The sequence below is a fragment of the Chionomys nivalis genome, chromosome 5 (genome assembly GCF_950005125.1).
Source record: "Chionomys nivalis chromosome 5, mChiNiv1.1, whole genome shotgun sequence".
NCBI classification, from domain to species: Eukaryota; Metazoa; Chordata; class Mammalia; order Rodentia; family Cricetidae; genus Chionomys; species Chionomys nivalis.
In genome coordinates, this window is record NC_080090.1 from 55798885 (window position 1) to 55814608 (window position 15724).

Consider the following 15724-nt stretch of genomic DNA (forward strand, 5'->3'; position numbering starts at 1 on the left):
ACAGTAAATCTCAGGCCACGTGCATTTGTGTATTTAGCCACAATAAAAACCTCTTTAAGAATCTGTCTGTCTTCACCTTAACTTTGCTGTCTTCACAGACTGAGGGAAGCCATAAATAAATAAAAAAAGCCTGGGGCTGGAAGACAGCTCAGCAGTTCAGAGTAGCTGGCTTCCAGAACCCTGAGTTCAGTTTCTAAGGTCCACATCAGGTGACTCACAACTCCCGTAATTCCAGCTCCAGGGATCCGACACCTTCTCCACGACTTCAAGGCCGAGTCTCTCTATGAAATTGTACCCTGTACCTCAGACACTGGAGTGAGTTATAAGGTAAAAACAAAACTCAGCTTCGGGTTAAAAATATGTTTGCTGCTTCTGTTATGTCTGGTTGGAAAGTCTGAGGAAAACTCAGTCCCACGCCAAGCTGTCCTCTCGGAAGGGAACATTTAGTGGCCCCTTTCCCAGGCCTGGCTAGCAGCAACTGTCATAGCTGCCTTCAGACTGCCCAGGTTTACCATTCAGCATGCTCACCAAATAGTCAAGTCCGTCTTGGCCTCCCCTAGACCCACAAACAGGCAGGGGAGGATATAAGGAAGACAGCTCACTCCGGAGACCAAGGACCAAGCGCTTCCGGGAAACAGAAGATTCTGGCCAATCCATGGCAGAGAAAGTCTTCCCTAGAGTGTCACTCCCAGATGCCCACCAGTCAAGCATCCTTCTGCATGTTCTAGCCTGGTTCATGTGATTCCTCTGAGTTGGAGAAGGGCAAAATGCCAGATCCTTCACATGAGGTTCAGACCATGCCCCCCAGAACAGGAATCCCAGCAAAACCAAAAGGCAAAACTACGTCAGACCAGGTCAGAACAGTCCAAGGTCATTCCAAGTCGACCTGATGTTGGTTGGTGCCAGAGTGACCATGATGAGTCAACAGGCAATTGGACTGAGATCTGCTTAGAAGCCCCAGCATGGATGGAGAGACATCAGTGATGCCCCCAAGAGCTGCAGACTCCTACATCCGGCTGCCCACCCAACATCTCCACTCTCCTGCCACAGGCACCGGAAGCCTGACATGTCCCAAATGGCCAACTCTTCCCATGTTCTCCATCATCTCATGTGAAGCACCCCTGTCCTTACAGGTGCTCAGAGCCTCATCTTGAAGTCACTCCTGATTCTTCGCATTCCCTCCTGCCCCAAATCGAGTCCATCTGGGGACCTGGCTTCACACCCGGAATGTGTCTAAAATTCCTCAATGTCTTACTGTAGCTCATTGGCCATCACTACACTCCAGGCACATGTGTGTCCTTGAGAGCTGGAGACATAGTTCAGTCAGTACTCTGATGGAGCAAGCAAGAGGACTGGAGCTTGGTCCCTAGGGCCCATGTACAACAGCTGGTGCAGAGATACTTCTCTGCAACCATAGCGCAGGGTGAATGGAAGCAGGAAATCCCTAGAACTCACTGGCCAGATAGTGTAGCAGGTTCAGTGACTCTGTCTCAAAACATAAGGTAGAGGGTCAGTGAGATAACTCATCAGGTAAAGGCACTTGCCACCAAGCCTGACAACCTTAGTTTAATTCCATGACTAGAGATGCAGGGCAGCTCCTCTCAGAGCAGACGCGATGAAGCTCCGACCCAGGATGGACGTAGGCTAGAATCTTCCCGGGCACTCACCAGGCCTTCCTTCCAGAAAGTATGCGTGACCTCCGACCTCTCATCTTTTTGAGCATGGGAACAGAGCTCATACGGCGATGAAGAGCTGTGTCAGAGATACCTGAAGGAGAACAACTGGAATATCTTCCGGAAGGATCTGCTGCAGCTGCTGGTGAAGCCCCTCAATGAGCAACCGTACATCCCCATCCAGACCAAGAAGAAAGAGATCTACGACCCGAGGTCTTTGATCCTGAATTTGTGTAACCTCAACAAGAGAGTGAAACAACGTTATCCTGTTTTTATGGTGCCCCAGAAATATCTACCCCCCTTGAGGATTGTCCAGACTATTTCAGCACCCCGTCGTAAAATCCAAGAACTCCTTCCTCTGTATAAAAATGCAGGAGTTCTTTAGAATCAATAAAGCACATTAGGATTAAAAAAATAATAATAATAATTCCATGACTACTTGGTAGAAGAGATAATCCACACACACAAATAATAAATTACAATTAAAAAATACTTTTTTAAAAAAAGATAAGGTGGAGCATGATTAAGGAAGACTCCAGATGTTGACTTCTGGCCTCTATTTACTGATTTAAAAGGAACAGATTTAGCGACGGCTTTCAATCCTTTTCCCGTTTTCCTAAGGAAACTCAAACCCAGTGTTCAAAGGAGAGCCTTTTTAAACATGTGGTTGGAAGTCCCACACAACGCAGAGAGCTTGAAACAGCGAAGTCTCATGAACTGTGCAGCCACAGCTAGACAACTCCTTGGTTAATTCTCTGCAGGGAAGTTCCCTTGCTGAGAAAAGCAACCCAACCTGATACACAGGTCAAAGATGGAGAGAGAGATGCCAAGGAAGGCGAGCTGCGGTGTGGCTGTTACACAGCAATCCAATGGCGAGAAAGAACAGGGCCAGGGCAGCCATTCCTCTCCCATTCCGTTTTCATCCATCCTTGTCTCTTTGTCCTCAACCCTTCCCCTGGTGCAAAAGACCTTAACTTGTTCACCCTTTCCCATGGTAACCCTAAACATACAAGGAGAATGTAACCATTAAGGAGTGCACCCTCCAGTAGCAATTTCCATAACTGCACTTAAAGACCAGCTTACCCCCTGGAACGCTTCATTCTGGACAGCTGAATTTTCTGACCTGGCAAGATGTTATTAAGAGCATGCTAACTCTTTCTAGTAAGCCTTTCAGCAAAATACATGCAATCCATCACACTTTTCCATGTTTTATCTTATATGTATGGATGTTTTGTCTGCACGCATGTCTGTGCACCATGTATGTGCCTGCTGCCAGAGTACACCTGAGAGGGCATCAGGTTCCCTAGAATGAGAGTTACAGACAGTTATGAACTGCCATGTAAGTTCTGGCAATTAAACCTAAGTTTTCTGGAAGAGCAGCCAGTGCTCTTAACCACTGAGCCATCCTCTAGTCCCTTTCCCCTATGTTTTAAAACAGGTTACATAAGACATAAATCCCCTCAATACATGGGCTTAGAAATCAATTCCAATGCTATCACTTGCTTTTGAAACCTCCAAGGTTGCTGGCGTCACAATTGATCAGCTAGTGGGTTATGACAGTGGGCCACTGCCACATGTGTTGAAAATCTGCTTCCTCATGACACTGAGAGAGGTGTCCTTAAACACCAACCATGCCAATGAGTTTCTCCTGTCAACTTGACACAGCTTAGACTCACCAGGGAAAACGGAACCTCCGTTGAGGAACGACTTATATCAGATAGACCTGTCATCATGTCTGTGAGAGACTGCCTTGACTGATGACTGACGTAGAAAGGTCCTTCCCGCTGTGAGCAGCCCCATTCCTGAGAAGGGGGCCTGGACCACAAGAGAAAGTTAGCTGAATGGGAGTGGGTGAGTGAGCCCGAAAGAGAGAGCCAGCAATCCATGTTCTACGGTTCCTATCCTGACTTCCTTCAATGACAGACTGTGATCTGGAAGTGTAAGCCAATAAAGAACTGTCCTCCTCAAGCTGCTTTAGTGGTGGCGTTTGTCACAGCTACAGAAGAGCAAACTAGAACACCCTGGTGACTTGCAAATTTTCATTTGCTCTGCTAACCTTTAGCCCTCTGTTTCCCTATATTCAACCTGCAATTCCCCTGCCGAGTTCACTCACAGCGTGTTTAGAAGAGTTAGTGAATTCCACATGGAAGGCCAGCGGGATGCACTCTGTCTCCTAGGAACCACTTCCACCAGTGTCTTTGAGGTGAGCTGATTTTCTCCTGGGCAGGACCATGATGATAAATGATGTGGCTCAGGCTAACAGTAGCACGTTCTGGACACATGGCACCCTTGAAACAGCCTGAGCCTGGAATTTGTCTTTAATAATTTGTAAGTAATATGTAGAAACTGCTGGATTTGAAAGCAAGGTTGCTAAGTCCAATTAGATTTCACCCACCGGAATGAATTACTTTCAATTACACCAATTGGGCTGTTCCAAAAGGCCAAGCCGGAGAAAGCTGTTTTCTGCAGAGACTAGGGATCCATGCAGAAGGTCTGAGCAGCCCGTATGAAGAAGAATGTCCCCGTTCGGGGATACCGTGCTCCCCTTAATTTACTTTATATAAAATGCCCTACTTCACATTCTCTGACTGATCCTTCAGTGGTCACTGGGAGGGGTCCTCCCAACCAAGTACGCCCCAAGCACTAACCAAGAACCACATAAGGGATATTACAATCAATGTCTTTGTGGTCAAGGAAATCCAAATGCATTTTTCACATGGTAATTAATTCACAGTAGCTTTTTGTTCTTAGGCGTGTCTTCCCGTTGAAGAGATAATAAAAGGGCAAGGGAGGATTCCTGTGGGCTGGGAAAGCCATTCCTGTGCCCCAGGCCATGGGCCGCCTTAGCATCACTCATTACCACTTAGTTGAATAGCTGAACTCTCAAGAAGCCTTTCTAGAACAGTCTGTGCCTACCATAGTTGTTACCACCAAACCTACAGTTTTTCTGTTCCATTTTAGTTATCTTTTCAGGCGTGAATCCCTGTACAACACAAGGGATTCTTTTGTTTTGGCTTAGGTTTTGGTTTTTTAAAGAGAGGTTGCGTTCCTTTCCAGGTGGCTAACAAATGTCCCCTGAGAGTCTTCTATGTTCTCAACTGGCTTCAAGAAGATAAATATTTTGTATTTTCCCCATACACGTTCTTACAGATTAAACATTAAGCATCTCCCTAGCAGACTCATGTGTTGAAGACATGACTTCCAAAGCAACATTGAGATGTTTAAGGAAGGAACTGGATTACACATTAAGGCAATGACCTAGTCAGTAAATACATTCGCTGATGAACTCATAATTTAATGGACTGTTGCAAAGCTTTAGAAAATGTGGGGGGGACACCTGATTAGAAGAAGTACCTTGGCTGGGTGGTGGCGCTGCTGGCGCTCACCTTTAATCCCAGCACTTGGGAGGCAAAGGCAGGTAGATCTACAGAGCTAGTTCCAGGACAGCTAGAGCTGTTACACAGAGAAACCCTGTCTTGAAAAACCAAAAAAAAAAAAAAAAAAAACAAGTACCTCACTGGGAAGAGTACTTTTTAGAGGCCCCCACCTCCCGCCTTTTACCCCACCCCACCACCCCATTCCTCTTCCTGCCTCCCAGCCATCATGAGATAACCAGCTCACTGCAACCCCCCATCATCAAGGTCTTCCTCATGACAGGCTTGGAAACAGTGGGACCGGCATAGCCTATGGAGGACCCTCTTGAGCCGTGAGCCGAAACAGGCCTTCCCTTGCTTAAGCTGTTCATCTCAGGTATCTGTCACAGTGACCAAACCCACACTGATATCCACTTAGACCTGGAAACCAAGAGAAGAACATGAACTTTGGAGTCCTCACCAACCTAAGTCTGGGCTTTGGTGATCTTGTCTTTGGACCTCTCTGAGCCTCAACTCCTCCACGAGGAAGAGAGGAAATGAACTTACTTCGTATGCTTGCCGAAGGGAACATCTGAGGAAACATGGGTAAAAGCAGCTGGCAGAACAGCTACCAAGGTAAACTCTCAAATGCCTATTTAGATGAAGGCAAGAAAGATTTAATCCCTCCTACTTCAAATGTGATGAAAGCCAGCTGATTACTTAGCTAGATGAAATGGATGTAAGGCAGAAGAAGGCCAAATGAAAATTTCCCTGGCCCCGTTAGGGACTCAAGGCCCCGAGATTGAAGCTAAAGATTCAATAGTTCTTCCTCCCAGTAGCGGACGAACTTAGCACTTGGCATCCAATCATCTACTTGCTACAGCAAAGTCTGGGTCACAGGTACTTTTAGACATATCTCTACCTGTGACTACAAGTGGCCACGTCCCCTGATTCCTTTGCCTCACGAGCCCTTCCCTTCAAGAGGAGTGAGCATCCCCTGTGTAAGCAATAAAGCTCACAGTGATGTCAGTGAAGAATCAGGACGGCTGGGGAAAGCAGACATTTCAGGTAACTGTCCAGCTCAACCACTACTCCAGGAGAGGTGATTGTGTGCCCTCTGCAGGGAACACCTGGAACTGCCAGGAGGCGTTTGGGGTTGTCACACCATGGAAGATGCTGCCCCTCAACAAAGAATAGCTGGTCAAAAATGTCAGTCATGTGGACACGGAAGACTCCTGTCCTGTAGGAGCAACATCTCCTACTGTGTATATGTTAACTAAACAGACCAACTCCTTACACACACACACACACAGAGAGAGAGAGAGAGAGAAAGAGAGAGAGAGAGAAAAATATAAGGTAGTAAGAAATGAGGGCTATGCGCGGAAGACAAAAACATTTACTTGTATTAAAAGCAAACAATGATTATATGATAATGAAGTTTTACCCTCAATTATATTTTTACTGATTATCCTCACAGAGCTAAACAAACTAATTAAGCCCATACTGGCAAAATGACAATATTATTGCATTTAACATTTATTGATTCCTTGAGAATTTCATACATGTAATAGTATAATTAATATTGTCCTTATATTTTTGAGACAGGGTCTCACTGCACAACCCCCAGCTGACCAAGAGTTCATTATGTAGACCAGGCTGGCCTCGAACTCACAGAGATCCCCCTGCCTCTGCCTCCCGAGTGCTGGGATTAAAGGCGTGCGCCGCTAAGCCTGGCCTTAGCAATATTATTTTTAAATGGCTCACAAGTATTTCTTCGGTATATATCCTCTCTGGTGGACTATATATGAGACAGATACCTAAAGAACACAGGATGTCCCCTCTCTCCCCCCTCACCAGCCACACTGCTGCAGGTTTCTGGATGCTCCTATCCAATCCTCCACTTGCCTTTCTCCTTGTCATTTCTCACTGCTCTATGCAAAAAAAAAAAAAAACATGTACTGAAGATCCTCTGCTCGGCTATTGTTTACAGTTGTAACCCACAGAAGCAAGACATGACAAAGTTTACAAGGGGTGGGACACAGATAAATAACACATATGTAAAACAGTCCCAGGTGGTGAGAAGTGCAATGGAGAGAAATGAAACCGGGTCCATTCATCTGTTTTCTCTCGCTGTAGTGAACTACCTCAAACTGCCTACTTTCTAAGGAAAAGTTTGTTCACCTCATGGTTTTGGAGGCTAAAACTCTAAACATCCTCTGACTGCATCATATCGTGGCGGACAGCATCAGGAAGGGAGTGTGTGAGAGAAGCCGTGAGGGATCACACAGCAAGGCAGGAAGCCAGCACACAGAAGGCATCAGAGCTTACTGGTCTATAACACACTCTTGAAGGTGCTGAGAAGCAAGCTTGGACCCTCAGGAAGAACAGCAAATGAACTTAACCTCTGGGCCATCTCTCTAGACCCAAGGTTCCTTTAGATAATTTTCCTCTCCATATGTATGCTGTCTCTATCACTTACCTTTGCTAGTTAACTCTCCATCTTTACCCTAGAGACCAGACTCACATCCACCACCCTTAAATGTTCTCTCCCATATACCACACATCCAAGTACCTCAGGTATGACATATACAAAAACCAGAATTCACCCTCTCGGCTCTCACCATCCCCACACACGATTCTTCATGTTTCTTCACTACGTAGAACAACACTACTCGCCCCTCTCTTCTCTTTTTTCTTTTCTCACTCTCACTTTCCTTCCTTCCTTCCTTCCTTCCTTCCTTCCTTCCTTCCTTCCTTCCTTCCTTTTTGGTTTTTAGTTTTTGGTTTTTCAAGACAGGGTTTCTCTATGTCCTGGCTGTCCTGGAACTCATGTTGTAGACCAGGCTGGCCTTGAACACATGGAAATCTGTCAGCCTCTGCCTCCCGAGTGCTGGGATTAAAGACGTGTGCCACCACCGCCTGGCCTCATCCCCTCTCTTAAGACAGAAACCTAGAGGCTAGAGATGTACTTCAATTAGTAGAGTGCTTGCCTGCACCCGGACTCCACTGCCAGCACTAAATAAAGCATTTATGGTAACATACACCCATAATCCCAGGCCTGGGAAAGTGTAGGCAGGAGAACCAGAGACATTCTATGTTACACAAGGAGTTCACGCTCATCCTGGGCTAGAGACACTATCTTTTCTAAAAAGTAGCATGTGCTGGAGAGAGGACTGAGTAGTCAAGATCATGTGATGCTCTTGCAGTGGACCTGGGTTCAGTTCCCAGCACTTAGAGCAGGCAGCTCACAGTCTCCCGTAAGTCCAGTTCCAGGGGCTCTAATGCTGTTTTCCAGCCTCTGAGGCCATCTGGCCACACATGTGCTGCACATACAGATGTTCCAGCTTATACACACACATAACATTTTAAAACATTAGAAAAATGGCAAAACCAGAAAACTAGGACATTTTCAACTGCCCTTGCCAAATAATCCTGATAGGGCGATAGCTCTGACTGACACTCAGGCAGTGTGATCCTGGGCCAATGAATGAGCATGTGCAAGCCTTAGATTTCCATTCCGGGCAAAATAAGAGTGTGTGTGTGTTTGTGTGTACGTGCGCATGCGTGCGCATGTGTGTGTGTACGTGCGCCTGTGTGTGTTGATAAATGCTGATCTGTTCCATCCCTGTGGCAGACATCCTGTGCATCACTAAAGCCTAGCTCAGAACTTCATCCTCACTGTCATTACCCATCTCAGCGTTCCACCCTCTTCCCTCTAGGTTACTATGAGACATTTCCATTCCATCTTCTTATCTCTGATCTCGCCCCCATTCCAATCTGTCCTTCCCACTCTGCCAGATTGATGGTTCCACACACAGGCCTGGACGTATCACGTGATTCCCTCACCTGCGGGCTTTATTCATTAGCGGATGTCTTCCACCTCTGCCATCCCAAGTCACTCCCAGCTCTCCAGACAGCGCTAGCACCGCTGCCCAGCTCTGTGCCTGAACAACGTCCCCACTGCCAACCACACCCTTGCTCCTGCTTTGCCTGCCCAAGAAAAGCACCCCCTTAAGACTTGGTGGGAAATATCCCTTTAAAAGGCCAAGAAAATAGAGATTGGCTAAAGAGACTCAGGGACAGATACAAACCCTGACCACAGAGATCACAGAAGAGAGGGGAATTGAGGAGAGTATAAAAGAGTAATTCTGTGTGTACCCCCTCCCCAGGGCTGGGACCGTTTTCCAGCATGCTAGGTAAGTGCTCTGCCACTGAGCTATGTTTACAGTCCTGGAATGACTGTGCGTGTGTGTGTGTGTGTGTGTGTGTGTGCGCACATATATACACACACATATACATATATACACATATATACTATATACACATATATGTGTGTGCAATATACTATATACATGTATATGTATACATATAATTATGCATGTATGTGCATATATCCCCCCCTCTCTGTCCATGGGGGAGGGGATGGAGGGAGTCACACATGCATGTAAATGCAGAAACCTAGGAAGGCCAGCCTCTCCTGGAGCTGTAGTCTACAGGCAGCTGTGAGCTGCAGGCGTGAGTGTTGGAACTGAATTCCAGTCCTCTGCAGGAGGAGTGTGTGCTCTCAACCACTCTCAACCCCCTCAACACTTTAATTGAAAAATAGATAGAAGATAGATAGATAGATAGATAGATAGATAGATAAGAAAGATAAAAGTTAAGAAAGCATAGCCCTGAAAACAAAAACAGAAAACAGAAAGCTACCAAGAAAAATGACACAAATCTAACCTCCCTAAGTTAAATACGCCCGCAAAACCATGCACAACCGTGCAGGGCAGAAAGGGAAAACATCTGATTTGTTAACAACAGGTGGACCAAAGTCCAGAATCCAGGCAGAGCTTCTTAAATTGATGAGATTCCAATTCACCAGAAGGGGGGAAATGGCAAAGAAATTGACAGAGGAATTAGAGGAAATACAAGTTGGTTTCCAAAATGTTAAGAGTAAATGTAGAAGAATCTATTAGCATTTAAAATGCACACAGCCGATGTGGTACTCTAAGATTTGGGATAAACTTCAAATGTCATATGCAGAAGTGGGTATAAAGTGTGCTACAGTACTCATTTTGAAAGGAAATGAAAAATATGAAAAGATACACATTGTTCCACCTGTGGGTGTATGGATTATATCTGAAAGACAAAAACTGGCAGAACTGGCTATAAGTCAAAAAGGAAATACAGGGCTAGGGAACAGGAGGAGGGTGGAGTTGTTACTTTATATAACTTCTCGAATTTTGAACGTTGTGATTTTTTTTTAACTGCATGACCTAACCCTAAACAAATAGTCCTGCGTAAGTGAGAGAATTAGCTCCCCTTCTCAACAGCCCCTCAGGCCCCAACAGACAAAAGAGGACTCTTAAATAACTGCTAGAGCTGGATGTGGTGGCGGAGGCACACCTTTAGTCCCGGCACTGGGGAGGCAGAGGCAGCCATCTCTATGAGCTGAGAGTTAGAGGCCAGCTTGGTCCACATAGTGAGTCCGAGGACAGCGGGGGCTGCATGGTGAGACACTGTCTCAAAAAGAAATAAACACAAGAAATAACTGTTTAAAATATGTACGTTCTTTGACCACAGATTCTACTTCTAGACATAATTTCTATGCAGGCAGATAAAGTTGGAACAATCTAAGGGCCCTTCAATAGGGAAATGTTTAAATAAACAATAGTAAGTACCGTAGGAGTACTATACAGCCCCATGAAGCTGCAGGGTGTGGTGATGCAGGTCTTCAATCCCAGCACTTGGAGACAGAGCCAGGTGGGTCTCTGTGTGAGTTCAAGACTATGTAGTGAGACCCTATCAGAGAGAGAGACAGAGAGAGACAGAGAGAGAGAGAGAGACAGAGAGAGAGAATTATGCCAATTACTACTGAGATTGGTTGATTTTTATGTCATATTGTTCAATCAAAACAATTAAAGGAAATTAAAGCCAGGCAATGGTGGCGCACGTCTGTAATCCCAGCACTTGGGAGGCAGAGGTAGGAGGATCTCAGTGAGTTGGAGACCAGCCTGATCTACAAAGTGAGTTCTAGGACAGCCAGACTGTTATACAGAGAAACCCTGTCTTGAAAACAAACAAACAAACAAACAAAAAAAAAAACCCAGTAAGTTATGGAAATTGTGTGTGTGTGTTTGTGATTTTTTCAACATATTGTGGTTGGTTTTAAAGTTAGAAATGTAGACAAAATTTTATGATGTTTTTATACTGCATAAACACTGAAAAAGACCTGGCCTGAAGGGCTGAAGAGAAAGTTCCCTCTGTAGAGCACTTACCTTGAAAACATGAAGACCTGTGTTCAGAACCCCAGCACCCACGTAAAAGCGTCATTCCTACATCTGTAACCCTGGAACTGGGACCAAGGGGGCAGGAGGTCCCCTGGAGCCCACTGGCCAGCCTAGAGAATTAGTAAGCTCCAGGTTCAAAGAGATCCTGTCACAGAAGAACTGGGAAAAGGAGACACTTCCTTCAGTACAGTTGACCATGGAAAGTTGCCCATGCCCCAGTAAATAGCGTCCCCTCATCCCGTGCACACACAAGCAACCCTAATCAAAGGTCCAAAATGGCATGAAAGTAGAGGGGGGCTATTTGAGACAGAGAGGGTTCAGTTAAAGAGGGGGGAGAAAAGAAAGTTAAAAGGGGGTGAGTATGGTCAAAATCATTATATACATTGTCAAAATATAAACAGTAAGGTGGAGGAAGGTTATCAACCTCTGGCTTCCATGTGCACATATGTATACCACAAACACACACACACACACACACGGGCCTGGAAGGAAATACATTTGATGTGGTTACCTCAGAGGTGGAAAAAAGAGTAGAGGAGTTATGAATAGAACTTTAATTTTTCTATATACTCCTCTATTAAAATCTTTCCTAATAACTCGTGTTTTTGAAAACTTACTATATACCAGATAAACTCTATCATTATGCCCCCATACCCTGTAAAGGGTGGGGCAAGGCAGTACCTAGAGCTAGGGACTTCAGATTATCCCCAGGCACCTATGACTCCAGTATAAAACCAACACAAACCAAAACAAGGAAGCAAGTGTACCTTATGAGACAGACCGAAAACTCCTTCCTTCGTGCTCCCAACTTTCCGCCCCGAGCGCCACCGTCTCCAGTGCCAGGCACAAAAAAAGACCCCAGAAACAGACTGAAAACTGGTTGAAAGTATTCTTTTGGGGGACAGGATACGCTCATTGGCGAGATTCGGATAAGTTGAGTGAATGAAGCATTAACTCCTTCCCTGAACTACAAAGCACACTACCAGCTAGCCCTCATCTTGTTCACGCTGTCGGATTTTAGACACACCGCTTCTCCCCTCCAGCCGTGCTTTACAGCGGCTCAGCTAGACTGTGTCTCAAAAGGTCTAACCTAGACTGTATCCTGGCAGTCTGCAGGCCACAAAACACCTGGACACACAATTCAATGACTCTGCATATTTAACAAAAATGAGTTTTGAATTAAAAGCTATTTTTTAAATGAGATTCTTTTTCTCCCCACGAAAATTAACAGTTTCCACCAAGATCACATCAGACAATAATGATGGGACCTGTGGCAGTATCACAGCTGGCTGCCTTCTCATGGGATGTCACTCTGCACAGAACCCTACCCAGCTTTTTCCTGGGTAGCATCGTCCAGGGAGTGTGTGCCATAGGACTCTACCTGGATCTGCTGACATTTGTGACAGATGAGGTTCAGACCCCAAACAGAGCACACACGACCTAGGATTATTCCCTACTCCACGGTCAGAGGACTCCAGTGCAGAGGCTGCAGCACAGAGCTGGGGACCCAAGGTCTTTAAGTTATTATCAAAATACCAAGCTGATTTCTTTCTGCTCAGTGACATCTTGTTAAGTCTGTAGGACAAAACGTCCCGAGTCAAATGACCTCCACGTGCAAAGCATTGCTAAGTCAAAAGATGCTAGTTCAGCCAGGAGGCAGAGGCATACAAATCTCAGCGAGTTCAAGCCCCAGCTCGCCTCGTCTCCCACACACGTAATGAGTTTCAGGATAGCCAGGACTACATAGTAGAGTCCCTGTCTCAAACAAAACAAAACAAATAAACAAACAAAAATAGGGCAATGTATTTCACCTTCCTGGCTTTCAGTTTCCTCCCCCATCAAAAGGGACAATAACTGCAGTTCACAGGGCTGTCATGTAAATGGATCTAAAAGGTGAGTATGAAACCAGCTGCCAGCACCTTAGAAGTATAAAATAAGGTGGGGAAGGCTAGGGCAGGAAGAGGGGCTATGGAAGAAGCAGGGTGGAGGCCCCGCCCCCACCGCATTCTTCTAGAGGGGCTGGCAAACGCTATTTTTCACCTGCTCTCAAGGTGGCTGAAGTAAGATACAGGCTAACATCGATTTGGCAAAGCTGAGGCTCCAAGAGGCTGGGCTGCAACCCAGGCTGGCTTTCTGCAACCGGGAGGAGACCTATTCTGAGGCTCCAGCAGCCCCCAGCACCAAAGACAGTCTGATCTATTAGTGTCGCCCACTGGGCACATCACCGAACCCAGGTCTCTTCCCTCCAAAACTGCAGCTTTCTCCTTACCTAGCAGCGAGGAGGACTAAGCGGCCGCTCTTGTAAACACTTTGCAAAAGGGTTCAGAGGTACGATAATGAAAAGGCAGAGTCTCAAGAGTGGTGCTACCCAAAGGTGCCAACGCCCGGCTGCAGCCACTGGTAAGCAGCTGCTCTGAAGCGCACGGGCCATTCCAACAGACATTCCTCATGCCACACGCCTTTGTCCACGGGATGCACCCGGGCTTAAGCTCTTGGCCCACTTGGTGAAATGCTCCTCCCCAACCCCCAAACCAGCAGAATCTCCCTCTCACAGATCTGAGGGGCAGGGGCGCCCATCCCCACCGAGGCGACATCTGCGTTCGCCTCCCACCCAGGCTCTGGCACAGGGACACCCTGAGTCCTGACCAGGAGGCTGTTACTCACCTGATCCTCACGGATTCCAGCCGAGTGTCGGGGTCGCTGCGCCCCACACCCCCATTCCTGAGCCGGCAGTAGGGGGCGCGGCCCTCCCGGGCTGAGTCCGGGGCATGCACTGATGCCCTCCCTTCCTAGGGGGATGTGCAGAGGGGCTCCGGGGAAATGGAGTGGGCTGCACCCAGCAGAACCAGGTGGGCTTCTGAAAAGCCTCCGGCCGATTAGAGGGGACGCGCCCCCCAGGCTCTTCCCACAAAGAGCTCCAAAGACTGATGCCAAAGCACCAGCGCCCCAAAAGCAAGGCGCGATGCAGCCGGGAATGAGCCTCAATAAGACTTGGGAGAGGGGGGCTCCGGGACCGCCGAAGGGGAAGCGGGGTCGGGGGGAGGGCTGCAGACCCAGCCAGGCCGGCGCCTAGCACAATGCCTTCAGCGCCGCTCCATCCCCGGGCAGCCCGGGCAGCCCGTCCCGCCCCGGCCTGCGCCCCCCTCCTCCTCCCGCCCGGTGCTCACCGAAGAGCCGCGGCAGCTCAGGGCCCGGCCGCTTCCCCGCCGCTTCCTCCCTGCGCGCCGCGCCGCGCCCGGGACGCGAGGTTTCGGGTTTCAGGCCGCCGAGCCCCGCTTCGCTCCTCCCGCCGGCAGCACGCGGCCCCCGGGCCCGGAGCAAGGCCGAGGAACTTTGAGGCGCTCGCGCTCCGCCTCCCGCTGCCCGCCCGCCCTCGTCGCCGCCCCGGCCGGCGCCTCGCGCCCCCAGCCCGGTGTCCCGCGCCCCGCCCCGCTCTCCTCCCTCACACCCCTTCCTCCGCCGCCTCCCGGCCCGGCCACTTTTTCCCCCATTTCTTCCCACGACCAGCATCTGAGCAGCCTCGACCCGCTGCTCTTTGTCTAGCCCTCACCCTCTCCGTTCTCCCACTTTTTTCCCTGGAAACCTCTTGTGGTTTCTACTCAGGCCTCCTCTCTCCCGGTTCCAGCCTTTGGGGACATCAGTTTCCATTTCTCTCTCCAGCCCTTCAGTACTTTCGGATCCTTCCTTCCTCACAGTTGCGTTCTCCTCCTCCTCCCTTCTCAAGTCGGACTCTGGCATCCTTTTCCTCACTCACCTTTCCTTCATCCAACTAGCCACTGAGGGCATCTGTCTAGTACCAGATGTGTCCTGGACCCGGGCAGTATCAGTAAATAACCCCGAAGCCAGACTTTAAGGAATGAAAGCAGGTTGTTGGGGAAAGTGGATGTGAACAGACCTTTACAAACCCTCTCTGCTCCCCCCTCAACAAAGGGGGAGAAGAAGCAGTGAGAATAAAGACCGGGGCCTGCTTGCTCCTTCTGGTTCTTTCCTTCGGTCTCCCTCACTCATCTATTGCATACTCCTCCCCAGCCCGCTGTGTTCCTATGCTTCAATCTTAATAAGGAGATTTAAAAAAAAAAAAAAAGAACAAACTAAACCGAACACTACAACTACAACTGCTAAGAAAAAGAAATAATAACAAAGGAAAAGCCAACGTGTCAGCATAATAATCAGACACAAAGTAATAACGCCCTAGTCAAATTCCAGAAAAAAATTAATAAAATACTGATACTGTGCTTAGAATACTTTTCAATTTCCTCTGGAATCCATCTGCTTGCAGAAGTGCATTAATTATTCCCTTGTCTGTGGATTGACACCGTGGGAGCTGCCTCCTTATTATTATTGGGCACCATTTAAAATAATAATTTACTATCTACCACCTGCTAAACAGCCGACTGCTTTGGGGAACAAGTGGGATAAT

The 15724-nt window shown here is 47.6% G+C and overlaps 1 protein-coding gene across 5 annotated transcripts in view; it reads right to left on the reverse strand.

The window, feature by feature from the left end:
- The window catches only part of Gpr161 (G protein-coupled receptor 161), a 41430-nt gene extending 26479 nt beyond the window's left edge, over nucleotides 1-14951 (reverse strand). The window contains exons 1-2 of one of the 5 annotated variants that reach the window (XM_057769899.1): nucleotides 11293-11426; nucleotides 10696-10816 (exon numbers count right to left, since the gene is read on the reverse strand). The gene's annotated coding sequence lies outside the window, so the exon portion shown is untranslated. The other 4 variants (XM_057769904.1, XM_057769901.1, XM_057769900.1 and 1 more) reach the window with 4 other exon arrangements.
- Nucleotides 14952-15724: the final 773 nt, after the last annotated feature.